Source organism: Phascolarctos cinereus, unplaced genomic scaffold, assembly GCF_003287225.1.
Source record: "Phascolarctos cinereus isolate Bilbo 61053 unplaced genomic scaffold, phaCin_HiC Scaffold_1;HRSCAF=81, whole genome shotgun sequence".
Taxonomy (NCBI): Eukaryota; Metazoa; Chordata; class Mammalia; order Diprotodontia; family Phascolarctidae; genus Phascolarctos; species Phascolarctos cinereus.
The window spans coordinates 218,851,038-218,866,390 of record NW_027555514.1 but is presented as its reverse complement, the minus strand read 5'-3'; the positions used below and the strand labels follow the sequence as shown (position 1 = coordinate 218,866,390).

The 15,353-nt window shown below is 38.6% G+C and overlaps 2 long non-coding RNA genes across 2 annotated transcripts; one reads left to right on the top strand and one right to left on the bottom strand.

Annotated features, from left to right (window-relative positions):
* Positions 1–1,473: 1,473 nt before the first annotated feature.
* LOC110203034 (uncharacterized) lies at positions 1,474–10,420 on the bottom strand. Its single transcript, XR_002322848.2, has 2 exons — positions 7,573–10,420; positions 1,474–1,871 (listed from the first exon to the last, which is right to left on the bottom strand). It is a non-coding gene; the product is annotated as an uncharacterized LOC110203034 (long non-coding RNA).
* On the top strand, positions 1,581–6,857 carry LOC110203033 (uncharacterized). Its single transcript, XR_013482537.1, has 4 exons — positions 1,581–1,670; positions 3,950–4,139; positions 5,522–5,618; positions 6,409–6,857. It is a non-coding gene; the product is annotated as an uncharacterized LOC110203033 (long non-coding RNA).
* Positions 10,421–15,353: the final 4,933 nt, after the last annotated feature.

The window sequence follows — 15,353 nt, the reverse complement described above, 5'->3', positions numbered from 1 at the left end:
GACCTCTTGGGTACTGTAAACTAGTGGCATCAAACTCAAATTGAAACAAAGTCCACTAATCCATACATAAGGATCCCTGCAGGCTGCATACTGACTTAGAAAACGACATATTCACAATATCTATATTTTACTGTATTTTAATTTATTTTCTTAATATTTCTCAATTACATTTTAATAGGATTTCGGCTGCACTTCAGTGTTGTCCGCAGCTTTGCAAGCTGTGTGTTTGACACCTTTGCTGTAAACCATCTGTTCCTCCTACTAGGGCATGGATGCAGTAAAGCCCCAGAGATCTTTCTTGAGATCATCATTACTAGGGAAAAGTATCAGACTCCTTAATCACCCTCACATGGAAGCAAAGAATTCTGTGCCTAGTATTCCGTGACACCCTTGACAGGGGTAGTCTGGTTTATAGCCTAACAAAGCAATGCCACACCTACTCCTCAGGCTAGCACTGGAGAGTCTAAGTGTCATAAATTAATAGGTCTGAGGAAGTGTTTTTTCTCACCACCTTTACTTTATGAAGTGGTGTAAATTGTCCAGGCCACCCCTTAGTAAGCCAGCATTTCCACTGGCCTTGTTTGTGCCCAAGTGCCCTGAAGTACATTTAGTTCTAGTCATGGATCTGTCCAACTACACGCATTTAAATTTCCCTTTATTTTCTTTGATTTTGACAGATGTTCCAGGACTTGAGAGATAAGATTGTAAATATTTAGACACTACACAGTAGGAAATTTGTGAGCATGTGTGTATGGCTGTGTATATTTAATACTCCCCTCCTTCCCAGCCAATCTTTGTGTGTGTGTGTGTGTGTGTGTGTGTGTGTGTGTGTGTGTGTGTGTGTGTGTGTGTGTGAGAGAGACAGAGAGAGAGACAGAGACAGACACAGGAGAGAGAGAGGACAGAGAGAGGAGAGAGAGAAAACAGATTTAATTCTATAAGCTGTTCACTCCATAGAGGAGCTCATTCAAACCCAGGAGGAGGCTTCTTATTATATTTTTATTTAGCACCTTTCTCTCCAAGACGCGTCCCAAGTATTTTGCCCTGTAGTGCTCACAGCATCCTGGCAAGGGAGCAAAAATTGAAGTGGTTTAATCTCCAACGTTTAATATTGAAAGGATAAGGGGGGTGGGGCAGGGAATAGGTGTAGTGTGTATTGCTTCTGTTGGGGAAAATAGGGCAGTAGTATAAATAAGTAGGCTGACAACCTGACAGTGCTAAGATATCATCAGCTGCTTTTTAGTAGAATTCCCTGCAAAGCTATGGTCCTTCCTCTCCTCCAGACAGGGATAATTCAAGTCCTGAGTATACCCATTTTCCATCTGGCAAAAAATGAAACAAAAATGCATACTTCTATTTACTCACATCAGTCATGGCAAAAAACTGAAATCTAAATGCCCCTCTTGAGTTTTAGGGTGACTGAGGGAGAGAGGGAAACAGGAGAGGAAGTATGTCCACTGCGCTCGCCACAAAGTTGTTTAAAAATTTTATTATATTTATGTACTGTCATAAACACGATGCCTAAAAGCATTTTTGTTTTCTCCTTTGCTCTGATAAAGGATTTTCTTCGAAATATTCCCCCAAAGTGTTTTCTCAGCTGATCTCTTCGATGAGTGGGTGTGCATCTCCGATGAAGGCAATGATGAAGAGAAATTAAACAGAGTTAAGAGGTACTCCTCAAAAATGCATATACATAAAGGAGACTCTGCGAATGGAAAAGGATTGTAGTTTATGGGTTTGTCTGCTAACAGAGAGTAGACTTCACTTTTTCAAACACTTGAGAAGCCATTGAAAAATAGATTGAGAGATGGCACTGTCATTGCTGTTGATTTGAGAGCAAGCACCATGGCAAAGCCTCTGGCTGTTTGAATCTGCAAAAGACATAACATATGCGACCAAAATCCATAAGGCTATCAATAATGTAGAAGTCCCATCTTACTGGCTTTCTGATTATCAATAAAGCATACATCTAAACCATCAGATAGAAATGACCTCATCAGCTGACAAGCTTTGTCTTTGCTGAGTCCAGAAAACTAGAAAATTATGAGTTTTAGGATTAGTAACCACCAGAAATTCTCCATCCAAGGGAAAAATCCTGGCCAGACTGGCACACTCATGTCAGCCACTGTGGTGGTGTGGAGAAAGTCGTCTTCCTGAAGGCACATTTTCCAAAGAATGCTTTTCAGTGGTGTGTAACATCTACAAGGATCACTAGTGTGCCTGCATTATGGTTTGTGCTGTTTAGATATGTCTGCTCAGTATAATTTTCTTCTCAGGCATTCTGAAAATTTCAGCATTCGATCACTTACCCACTATCATTTGTAGAAACTCCCTGCTTTAGATCTGAAGCCAATGTCAGGAAAGGGGAAAGACAAAGAATTGGGGGGGGAAAAAGGCTGAAAGTGGGGGTCACTGAATATCACCGAAAACCATGGCCACAAGACAGAAAGTTGGAGGGTGTCCCTGAATCATACAGATCTTTAGAAATCAGCATCCACAGGTTTGCTGTCAGTCACTTAGTTATCTTTTATTGAGGACCTACTGTGTTCCAGGCAGGGCAAGTAGGTGGTGCAGTGGATAGAGTGCCAGGCTTGGAGTCAGGAAGACGCATCTTCCTGTGCTCAAATCTGTCCTCAGACACTTAGTAGCAGCTGTGCGACCACAAGCAAATCATTTAACCCTGTGAACCTCAGTTCCTCATCTGTAAAATGAGCTGGAGAAGGAAATGGCAAACCACTCCACTATATTTGCCAAGAAAACCCAAATGGGGTCACAAAGAGTCAGACAAAACAGAACCACCACCATGTGCCAGGCACTGTGCTAAATGCTGGGAATACAAAGAAAAGCTCTCAAGGATCTCACTACCTAATGAGAAGGCTGAGATGAAAATATTTGGAATTGGATATATAACCTAGATCAGATTGCTTACCATCTCAAGGAGAGGAGAAAGGAGGGAGGGAGGGAGGGAGATAGGAATAGAATTTGGAACTCAAATTTTTTTTTTAAATGTTTAGAATTGTTTTAACATGTAATTAGGGAAAAAATACAATATCATTTTAAAAAAGGAAAAAGACAATACTTGGAGTTGAGAAGTGGGAGAAACAGTAAGGAAGCCAATGTCACTGGATCCTAGGGTACAGAAGGTGTCAGAAGACTGAAAGCAGAGACCAGGGTGGACTGCAGAGCAGGTGATACACCAGGGAAGCCAGTGCCTCCACAATCCAGGCATAGAAAAGTATTTAACCCCATTGATCAAGTTTGGTCCCTAAGATGCCAGCATTCCTTTTGCAGAGAAGACATGTCATCAAGGACTTCTACACTTCCCCTCTGGCCCTAATGACGGTTACCAGTTAGGAAAGCTGGTCCAAATAAACAGACTGATCATGCTCCAGTCCCATTTACAAGTTACATGTATAGAGGTTCAGAATGCTCCCTAGGAAGCTGGATCACAGTTTCCTACCTGGGATATGAAGGCATAGTTAAAGGCCCAGGGTCACAGCACACGAACAGACTCATGTGAGAAAGTGGATCAAGGAAGGGAAGTAACTGTTGCCCAGGCAGATTACAGGAGTTGGAGGAACTAAAGAATGAATTCTTGGGATAATCCTAAGACTATTAATTGGCAAACGCTGGCTCTCACTCACAGATGGCATTCCAATGTTGCTCCCTTGGAAATGAAGTAACACATTAAATTTAATTGCTGTTGAATTTCATCACTAAGCTTTTGCAAATTTTTTGTTAAACCACATTGTACTGGTTTCCGAAAAATATTCCCGGCAGCGTATTTTTACAACACTGACATTCCTGCATTCTTTCACACTTTCATTGGGTTGTGAACACAGCATATGAAAAAGGCACTGCTCTCGTCTTCTTTTTTTTTAAAAAAAAATGTTCATAAACCAAATGGTTTGCTTTAAGAACACCTTTGTTTTCCTCCTCTACTTTTTAGGCTAATGGAGCAGCTTCCTAAAGCCAACATCATTCTCCTAAGGAATGTATTTGAAATGCTGCATAGCATCGAACAGCAGTCTGCGTCCAATCAAATGACAGCTTTTAATCTGGCAGTGTGCATTGCTCCCAGCATGCTTTGGCCACCATATTCTGCCACTCCTCAGCTGGAGAATAAGTTCATTGAAAAGGTACCTTGAGTTTTTCATTCTTCTTTAAGCATCTAAGGACTCTCCCAGTGTTTTTAAAGCTGAGCACCAATTTCTAAAGATTTGGGATATACAGATATAGTCCCTTAAAAGTTGTCATTTAACCAGATAGAATTTAATCTGTAGTTTTTTTCATCCCAGCTTTCCACAAGAAGGTCCAATAGTAATAGCAACGGGTCATTTCTCCCCTTCAAGCTCAGGGCTGTAGAATAGCACCTGAACTCTGAAGAAAAAAGACTCCTATGTCATCTTTCAACATTCATCACTGTGCTTGGTGCTACAGATGCCAGGCTAAAAACAAAGCAGTTCTTGCCCTCAAGGAACTTACATTCTGTAAGGGAAGACATGTATACACAAGTGTATGCAAAATACAGATGTGTAGTCATGTGGAGAGGGAGCAGAGCAACTAGCAGCTGGGAATCAGGTAGGATGTGGCCCTTGAGCTGAGCATTCAAATGGTATTGCTAACAAACTCAGTTGCTATTTCTACATGTTCTCCTAGCTATCCTAGCTATGTGTGAGCTGAGACATAGTCCAAGGGCACACTAAGGAAGCACCATACATACATACGGTCCACAATGAGGGCCAGAGATAGATAGATAGTATCTACATATAATATATTTAAATACACACACACACACATACATACATTCAGAGAGACAGAGAGCCCCACAATAGGGGCCAGATCTAGAGAGACAGACAGATATATATACATATATTCACATATTTTATACACACATATCTACATACATATATATAGAAAAACTGACAAAGAGCCCATAATGGAAGTCAGAGCCAGATATAGATATACACACATACATATACATACATACACACACACACACACACATACATACATAGACAGAGAGCCCATAATGGGGACCAGAGCCTAGCATATAGACATATACACATGTACTCACGCATATATCCAACTGTGTCAGCCCTCTTCAATCAAACTACAGACATCATTCCTTCCCAGGTTTATGATAACCCATTCTCCTTGGTACTAAGGTGAATTAAAATGATTTTTATCTGCTCGGTATTTTACAAACTAATAAGAAATTAATTCATTCCTCTCTTCCTAAAGGTCCGTTAATGTCATCTTAATTTTACATATAAGCCATTAAGGCATTAAGATTAGATTGTATGGAAAGTCTACAATTTCATAGTTTCGAGTCTAAGGATTAAAAACAAAAAGTCGTCTTGAATCCTCTTGTCTCTACTCCATACTCAAGCTATGGCTGAGAAACTTGTGATTTTTTTCTGTCCTCTTTTGTATTTGTGTGAGATAGGGAAGGCATATGTCAAACAAGGTGCACAGACTATGAAAAATGCCATTTCTTTTTTTGCTTTTTCTTTTATAGATCCTTCTCCTTGCCCAATATATCATTGAAAATTGTGGGAGAATATTTGCGGAAGAAGCCACTTCCCTCTTGAGCTATGACAGAGACAATGCCTCAGGTATTATGAATCACTGGATGGTTTTTTCCCCTAATAATATGCCTTATTATATCTGCCAGCTGCTCTACCATCAAGGGGGATTGCAAGCTGCTAAAAGCATGGTGGCTCTGAGACTTTCAAAGGGGCCAAAGACTAGATTGAAGGGCAGAGGAAACTAGGATGGGATTAGGGGAAGCCTAATGGGGGGTGGAATAGGAGTGGGAGGAATGAAATGCTGGTAAGAATGAAAGTTTTTAAAGACAATAAGAAAGGATTCCAACAATAAGAAAGGATTCTCTAGACCTCCAGGACTGGGAAGGAGTCTGAAATACCTAAGAGAGCTTCCCTCCCTGCACACCCCACATTACATCCTGTTCCACATTGCCCAGATGAAACAAATAGGAAAAACAAAACCAAACACCTCTCAGGCCCAAAAAGCCACACAGCTATTGAACCAAATAGACACATGCTTTCTCTTGCTGTTTGTCCATTGCTGCTGACTGGCTTGAAACGTGCGAGAAAAAAATCCAGTCATAAAAGAGACTGAAGAAAAACAAGGCATAAAAGGATATCAGTAAAGGGCAAGGGCAACAGAGAGAATCTGGAGTGGGCAAAGAACAACAGAATAAAAGACAAGTTTGGTGGCGTTTCCTGGGAAGGCTGAACGTAAGATTTGAAAAGGCCTCAGACAGCAAAAGTGAAAATCATTAACGGTCAGTGAGGGGTGGGGAGTATTAAAAGGGAAGAACTGAGGAAATGAAAAATGACTTTACTAATCACCTTGATTTGCTTGCTTCCCTACTATATACAGAGGAGACCACACTAATCCAGGAATCAGAATCAGCCAATCAGGAAACAGTTAGAGATCCTTCTCAGGGTTCCATTGCTACACCTGAAACTCCCTCTGCTGTGCTGGAAACCACAGAACTGACTTAAGCTGGTTCATACCAGCTCTCAAGGACACAAGTAGCACAAGCATCCTAGTTCCAGGACCTGGGGAACTTTTCAGCCCGACCCTCTTCCTGGCTGGCTCCTTGTGGGCAGTCTCACGATCTCTGTGAAATGGCCCCTTCCTGGGAACAGAAAACTGAACCCAAGAGACTGTGGCAGTACCTGATTGGGCCACTACCCTGCCTTTCCCACCCAGCTTTGCAGCTTCTTTTTCTCTTTATCATCTGTACCACCTAACCTCAGCTCCAACCACAGCTCTGCATGCATGCCCACCACTTTGACAAAAAAATAAACATGCATACAGCCTAATTCTGTTTGTCTTAGAATAAACTCTGCAGGTTGACAAGAACATTGAACGCCTTGGGCAGAAGATGAGTGGAATGGGAGGGAGACAGTCCTAGTGGACCTAATGGTTTTTCAAGAAAAATATGGGGCAGCTAGGTGACTCAGTGGATAGAGTGCCGGCCCTGGGTTCAGGAGGACACGAGTTCCAATCTGCCTTCAGACACATACTAGCTGTGTGACCCTGGGCAAGTCACTTAACCCCACTGCCTAACGGCCTCCCCCCACCCCAAAAGCAAAGAAAATGAAATACTTAATGGCTAACCACTTCTATGTATTATTATGAGTTAGAACTTAAAACACATTTGGAAATGTGGAATGAGTTGTTAAGTGTGAACTATCTTGAGTAGTTTCCTTTCCCCAATAGCCCCTCCCCCATTACAAATTAATGCCCCTAACAAAAACAAAACTCAACTAAGTATCAGCCATAAGGTTTCACTGGATTTGGAAAACCATAGCCAACCCAAAAATTAGGACATGATTTTTTTTTACCTTATCATGTAAACACAATTTTTAACATTCATTTCTTAAAAAATGTTCAGTTCCAAATTCTCTCCTCCTCCCCCTTCAGAAGGCAAGAAATTTGATATGGATTGTACATGTGCAGTTACGCAAAACATGTTGCAAAAGAAAACAGATTTCAAAACCCAAGAATAACAAAGTCTAAAAAGTATGCTTTCACCTGCTCTCAAACGCCACCAGTTTTGGCTCTGGAGGTAGACAGCATTTTTCATCATGAGTCCTTCAGAAGTGTCTTGGATCATTGTCTTGCTAAGCAGAACGAAGTCATTCAAGGTTGATATTTCTATCACTGTGTACAGTGTTTTCCTGGTTCTGCTCACTTCACTTTGCATCAGTTCATGTAATTTTTTCCAGGTTTTTCTGAGAGATCCCACTTGTTTTCTCCTACAGCACAATAGTATTCCATCACAATCATATTCTATAACTTGTTCAGCCATTCCCATTGATGGGCATCCCTTCAATTTCCAATTCTTCATCACCATAAGAACTGCTATTCATATTTTTTTAATGTATAGGTCCTTTTCCTTTTTTATCTCTTTTGGGATACAGTAATAGTATTGCTGGGTCAAACGGTATATAGAGTTCTATAGATGTTTGCGTATAGCTCCACACTGCTCTCCAGAATGGTTGGATCAGTTCACAAATCCACCAGCACTATATTAGTGTCCTAATTATCCCACATCCCCTCCAGAATGTGTCATTATTCTTTTCTGTCACATTAGCCAATCTGATTGATAGGTGTTTGATGGGACCTCAGAGTTGTCTTAATTTATATTTCTCTAATCATTAGTGATTTACAGCATTTTTCCTATAGCTATATAGACCTAGATATAGATCTATATAGCTATCTCTATCTATAGGTACCTACATATACAGCTGTGTGTGTGTTACAGATAGGTTTTTTTTCTGAAAAAAACCCTGTTCATACTTTTTTCCTCATTTATCAACTAGGGAATGAACTATATTCTTCTATATTTGACTCAGTTCTCTATATATTTGAGAAATGAGGCCTTTATCAGAGAAACTCGGCAGATATTTTTCCCTTCCTGCTTTCTTTCCAATCCTGGCTTCACTGGTTTGTTCAAAACATTTTAATTTAATGTAACAAAAAATTATCCATTTTACATCCAGTAATGCTCACTCTTTTGTTCTGTCATAAATTCTTCCCTTATCCATAGCTTTAACAAGTAAAATATTCCATCCTCCCTTGATTTGCTTATCTCACATCACCTTTTATGTCTAATCTTGGTAGATGGTGTGAGATGCTGGTCTGTGCTGTGCCTGTTATCTGTCAAAATGCTTTCCAATTTTGCCAGAAACTTTTTGTCAAATTTTGAGTTGTGACATATTTTTTTTAAAGTTATATCACGTTAAAGGCTTGGGAGTATAAATAAGCCATTTCCTAACCCTGTACATTGCTATAAAGTTTAACTGCTACCATGAGCTGTGAGCTTGAGAACATTTTGATGTGGTTTGCGAGTTCTATTAAAATGTGCTCATGTCCCATGAAGGAAAAGGTGCCCCTAGTGCTATAGGAGAGCTTTAAAGACCTCGCCTGTTCCGATAACATACCCCTGCCCTTCTCAGACTCAGCTGCCAATTTGTGACCTGGAGGCAGCATATTTGATATATTGATATCGGCAACTTGATATGTTGATATATTGAAATAGCACTGCTCTTGGACTTAGAAGGCCTTCGTTCTAGTCATGGTTCCATTTACTAACTTTGTGAGTTGCATATAGTCATTTAAACTCTCTGAGATTCACTTTCCTCAGGGACAAAACACCCACTTCATGGAGTTACTGTTGAGAATTTAACCTTGTCTTCAAGCATCTGATGAGCTATCTTGGAGAAGAAGGATTAGATTTGTTCTGCCTGGCCTCAGAGGACAAAACAAGGAGTAATGAGTGCAAATTACAGAGGGACAGAGTCAGACTTGATGTACGGAAAAACTTCCTAATAATTAGATCTAAGAGTGGAATGTGCTGCCTCAGGAGGTCGTGAGTTCCCCTTTCTGGAGGTTTCCTAGATTAGAGGAATACTTGTCAGGAATACAGAAGAGTGAATTCCTGTTCAGGTTGGGCTAAGTGTTTTCTGAGGTCCCTTTCAACTCAGAGATTCTGTGACATAAAAATGTAAGCTACTTTGCATGTGTAGGCCACTTCCCAGAAGCATGAAGAATCTCTCTCACCACCTTGTTACATGCTCCCCTCCCATTCTCCAAAACACAGCAGGCCCAGAAAGCTAAAACAGCTCCTTATGAGAGCTAACTCAGGACACTTAGACAAATGGTGACGAAGCACATAGGCCAGGGCACCTTTCTATTGTGTCTTTACATCCAGGACTGTGTTTATTTTCATTTTTATAAACTCCAGCAAAACAAGAAAATGAAATAGAAGCATATTGTTCTGAAAATTTCAGTTATGTGGCAAAATAAAGATTAACAAAATGTTTGGGGAGGTGGAGCCGAGATGGCACAACAGCAGGAAGGACTACAGCAAGTTCCCTCTCCTCACCTCCCCCACCTCAAAAAAAAATTTGAGAAAAAAACTCCTTCAAACAGATCTAGTAAATGAACCAACGTGAATTCTGATGGGAAAATCCATTAAAAAGGGAGTCACTTTTCATCCCAGATCGACAGAGGGAAAGAGACAGTGAGGTCTACAAATATTGGGGAGGTCTGGTCAGAACCTACCACATGGACCACTCTAATGCAGGCAGAGGCTGTGCAAAGGGCAATAAAAGGTCCCAGACCCAAACCACACTGAGGCATGCCCAGGTACATACATAATGGGGCACTGCCATGAAAACAGATGCCAACTGGTATACACACACACACACACATATATACACCTATACATATATATGCATATATCTAGATAGATATAAATACATACACATATATAGATATATATCTACATACACACATACTGAAAATGACAAGAGAGCCCATAATGGGAACCAAAGTCAGATACAGACAGAGAGACAGATACACATATACATACATACATACATACATACATACATACACACACAGACACACACATAACCCCCTCCTTAGCTACGCAGGTAAGAAAGATTGCTTTCAACTGTCTCTACCCCTTCAACCAAACTACAGACATTATTCCCCCATAGGTTTGTGATAACCCATTCTCCCTGGTACTAAGGTAAATGAATTAATTCCTATCTTTTGATTCCGAAGTACAGTAATGTCATCTTAATTTTATAGGTACAGATACTAAGGCATCAAGGTTAGATCTTATGGAAAGTCAGTTCATAGTTTCAGACATTAAATTGAAAAGTTTTTGCACAAACAAAGCCAATGCAACTAAGATTAGAAGGAAGGTAGAAAATTGGGAAAGAATTTTTACAACCAGTCTTCCTGATAAAGGCCTCATTTCTAAAATATATAGAGAATTAAGACAAATTTATAAGAACACAAGCCATTCCCCAATTGATAAATGGTCAAAGGATATGAACAGACAGTTCTCAGATGAAGAAATTAAAGCCATCTATAGTCATATGAAAAAATGCTCTAAATCGTTATTGATTAGAGAAATGCAAATCAAAACAACTCTGAGGTGCCACATCACACCTATCAGATTGGCCAACATGACAAAACAGAAAAATGATAAATGTTGGAGAAGATGTGGGAAAATTGGAACACTGGTTCATTGTTGGTGGAGTTGTGAAATGATCCAATCATTTTGGAGAACAATTTGGAACTATGCCCAAAGGGCTACAAAAATGTGCATACCCTTTGATCCAGCAATAGCACTTCTAGGGCTATATCCCAAAGAGATCAAACAAATGGGAAAAGGACCCACATGTACAAAAATATTCATAGCAGCTCTTTTTGTGGTGGCAAAGAATTGGAAATTGAGAAGATGCCCATCAATTGGGGAATGGGTGAGCAAGTTGTGGTATATGAATGTAATGGAATACTATTGTGCTATAAGAAATGATGAACAGGCTGACTTCAGCAAAACCTGGAAAGATTTATGTGGTCTGATGGTGAGTGAAGTGAGCAGAACCAAGAGGAGTTTGCACACAATAACAGCCACATTATGCAATGACTAAGATTGTTAAACTGAACCCTTCTCAGCATTTTGAGGATCTAAGGCATCTCCAGAGGCCTCGGAATGAAAATACTGTCCACATCCAAAGAAAGAACTATGGAATTCGAATTGCTGTCACTTATTTTACCTTCTGTTGAGTTTTGTTTCATCTTTCTGATGGTTCGTCTTATTGGTTTTAATTTTTACTTACAATTTCACTGATGTGAAAATATATTTAATGGGTATCTAAATGTAAACCCTATATCAGATTGTGCGCCATCTTGGGGAGGGTGGGGGGGAATAAAAGGGAGAAAAATTTTCAACTCAAAAGCATATGGAAAAAATAAAAAAAGACAGGTGGGTGGGCATTGTTTGAACCTTACTCTCATTAGATTTGGCTCAAGAAGGGAATAACATAATCAGTTAGGTATAGAAATATAACTTGCCATATAGGCAGTAGAAGGGAAAATGGAAAAGAAAAGGGAGGGGCATAGAAGGGAGGGAGGAAGCAGTAAGGCTAAAGGTTGAGAAAAGGGAAAGGGAGGGAAGGACTGAGGGAGGCGATGGTCAAAAGCAAAACACTAGTGAATAATTTTTACTTACAACCTCAGTAATGTGAAAATATGTGTTTAATAGGAACTTAAGTGTATAGCCTATATCAGATTGTGTGCTGTCTTGGGAAGGGTAGTGGGGAGGAAGGGGGAGAAAAATTTTAAACTCAAAAGCATATGGAAGTGATTGTTGATAAATCAAAATAAATTAATAAAATGGAAAAACAACTGACATGGAAAAAAATTGAGAATATAAAAGGAAATAATGAAGAAAAAAACTGTAAAGAAAGAAGGTTTAGCAGTACCAGATCTTATACTACATATCAAGTCAGTAATTCTCAAGGCTATCTGGAACTGGCTTAGAAATAGAAAGGTAGATTAATGGAATAGAGTAGACATACAATTTGTAGCAGTTAATAAACATAACAACATTGTATTTGACAAGTGTAAAGAAAAGATTTTGGGGTAAGAACTCATTATTTGGTAAAAACGGTAAGGAAAACTAGAAAGCAGTATGGCAGAAATGAGACATAGACCAATATGTTACACCATTTACCAAGTTAAGGTCAAAATGGATTCATGATCTAGATATAAAGAGATATTTTACAAGAAAATCAGAAGAACATATTACTTATTAGACTTATGGATAGGCAAACAATTTATGAGTAAACAAGAGATGGAGAAAAAAGTTAGGTATAAAATGAAAATTTTCTATTACATCAAATTAAAAAGTTTTCACGCAAATAAAACAAATATAGCCAAGATCATAAGGATAGCAGAAAACTGGGGAAAAAATTTGAGAGAGTTTATCAAAGGTCCTACCTAAAATATATAAAGAACTTTGTCAAATCGATAAGGATATGAATCATTTCCTAATTTATAAATGGTCAAAGGATATGAACAGGAAGTTTTCTGGTGAAGAAATGAAAACAATCAATAGTCATATGGAAAAAATGCTCTAAATCTTTATTGCAAATTAAAGCAACCTTGAGAGATCATTTTGTACCTATGAGATTAGCTAAAATGATGGAACCGGAAAGTAAGAAATGTTGGAGGGGATGTGGAAATTTGGGACACTGATTCATTGTTAGTGGAATTGTGAACTGATTCAACAATTTTGGAGAGCAATGTGGAATTATGCCCAACGAATTTTTAAGCTACCTAAACTCTTTGACCCAACAATGCCATTACTTGATTTATTTACAAATAAAAAGGGAAATAACCTATATGTTCTAAAATGTTTATAGCAGCTCTCTTTGTGGTAGCAAAGAATTAGAAATTGCAGGGATGCCCATCAATAGGGGAATGGCTGAGTAAGTTGGGGTATATCATTGTGATGAAATATTATTTTACTATGAGAAAAGATGAACTCAATGATTTTAGAAAAAAAAACATGGATGTACTTGCAAGAAATTATGAAGAGCAAAATGAGCAGAAACAAGAGAACATAGTATAAGTAATAGCAATATTGTTGTAAGAATGACTTTGAGTGAATAAGTAATTTTGACTTTTAAAATTACCCAAATTAACTAAAAAGGCCATATGAAAGAAAGATAGTATCTGCATCCAGAGAAAGAACTGATAAATAGAAGTATGTATAGAATATTTTTACATGTATGTGTATGTATATATGCACATAAATATGTATACATGTGTATATATACATATATGCACATATATGTCTTTAGGATGGGGCAGGAGGTACAAAAAAATTTACATGATAATTCTGTTGTGTATGTGAAAGAAATAGTAAGTTGTACATAGTAGATTTGCAGCTTCATATACAATCATCTTTTTTTTTGTATTGTACTATGTTGTGGAAATTCTTGTTTTACTCCATACATATAAAAAAAAAAGGCAAAATCCCAGGCAAAGAGATGGAATGATAAGTTCTTTCCTTTGGGGCAGTGAGGTAAGAAAAGATTGCAAAGTTTGGCTTTTTTGTTTTTACATTGTTCATTTAAAATACATAAGCAAAGCAATAAGTAGTCATACAGCTGTAATGATAAGCAACAATGAAATTGATTTATAAAAAGTTAGGATGATGCAAATATCCAATTTTACTTTTTAAGCTTTGTTGTTTGATTTTTAATGAAGGACAGCAAACTTTGGGCTTCCAAATAATGAAGCAGTCCCTTAGTGCTGTTGAAGTAGGGATAGTGAGGTGGTTCAATAGATAGAGTCCTGGGCCTGAATTCACAAAGACTTATCTTCCCTAGTTCCAGTCTGGCCTCAGAAACTTAATAGCTGTGTGACCCTGGGTATGTCACTTAACTCTGTTTTCATCAGTTCCTCATCTATAAAACGAGCTGGAGAAGGAAACAGCAAACCACTCCAGTATCTTTGCCAACAAAATCCCAAATGGAAACAACACTGAAACAACTGAACAACAACCACAACCACAACAACACTTATTGATGTAAGGGAATTTAAAGCCTGAAAAGGTTGTAGTCCTTTCTGACCAAATATTCCTAGTAAAGGCAGGGATAAGACGTGACAAGGTGTCTCTATTCCTTTCCTCCTGTCCACTATCATCTATACTTTTTTGTTGTTGTTGCTACCGTTGGTGGTCAGTCATTTTGTCATGTCTGACTCTAATGACACCATGGGCAAGTACATGGGGTTTTCTTGGAAGAGTTACTGGAGTGGCTTGCCATTTTCTTCTCCAGTGTCTCTATTTTACAGATGAAGAACTGAGGCAAATAGCAGTTAAATAACTTGCTAAGCATCACACAGCTAGTATGTATTTGAGACCAGATTTAAATTCAAATCTTACTGACTCTTGGACTGGTGCTCTAGCACCTTATATCTTAATTGTCTATACCTTACCTGTTTTCTAAGTATACTCATCTTCATGGAAAAGAAGTAGTGTCCTTGAAATTGAGGAACTGGGGGACCCTGGACTTCTGGTTTTGTTATTAGAGACAAAGAGGGGGACATAAGGAATGCCTACTTTGAATGAAAATGAAATCTCTGAAGTACAGCCCTAATCCTCTGTACATCAAAGTTTAAAAGAGGGGTTAAGTTAGATTATTAGCCACTTAACTAAAAGTGACCCTGTTCTGTGTTTTTTTTAAACCAAAATTAAAAATTGGCTTTCGTTTTTTAAATTTAAATCTATTTTTCTAATTAATAGTAATTTATTTTTTCCCTTCTTCCCTCACCATTGAACAATTAAGAAAAAAAGAGACCCTCACAAAAATATGTGGTGCAAAGTAAAGCAAATTCCCACATTGGCCATGTTCAAAAACATATATTCATATCACTTCTTTGGTATGAGGAGGGTAGCATGCTTCATATTAAGTCCTCTGGGATGATGGTTTGTCATTGTG